The sequence below is a fragment of the Chiloscyllium plagiosum genome, chromosome 7 (genome assembly GCF_004010195.1).
Source record: "Chiloscyllium plagiosum isolate BGI_BamShark_2017 chromosome 7, ASM401019v2, whole genome shotgun sequence".
NCBI lineage: Eukaryota > Metazoa > Chordata > Chondrichthyes > Orectolobiformes > Hemiscylliidae > Chiloscyllium > Chiloscyllium plagiosum.
Genome location: NC_057716.1, coordinates 45,226,657 through 45,226,957, shown reverse-complemented (window position 1 = coordinate 45,226,957; position 301 = coordinate 45,226,657). Strand labels below are relative to the sequence as shown.

At 48.2% G+C, this 301-nt stretch overlaps 1 protein-coding gene across 2 annotated transcripts in view; it reads right to left on the bottom strand.

Moving 5' to 3' along the window:
* The window catches only part of LOC122551537 (endoplasmic reticulum junction formation protein lunapark-like), a 93,649-nt gene that overhangs the window by 41,986 nt on the left and 51,362 nt on the right, over positions 1-301 (bottom strand). The gene's annotated exons all lie outside the window — the stretch shown is intronic.

Sequence of the window (301 nt, the reverse complement as noted above, 5' to 3'; positions counted from 1 at the left end):
CTCAATCAGATCCCCTCTCAAGTCTTCTAAACTCAAGGGTATACAAGCCCAGTCGCTCCAATCTTCCAACATAAGATAGTCCTGCCATTCAAGGAATTGACCGCGTGAACCTACGCTGCACTCCCTCAATAGCCAGAATGTCTCTCCTCAAATTTAGAGACCAGAACTGCACACAGTACTCCAGGTGTGGTCTCACCAGGGCCCTGTACAGCTGCAGAAGGACCTCTTTGCTTCTATACTCAATCCCTCTTGTTATGAAGGCCAGCATGCTATTAGCCTTCTTCACTACCTGATGTACCTG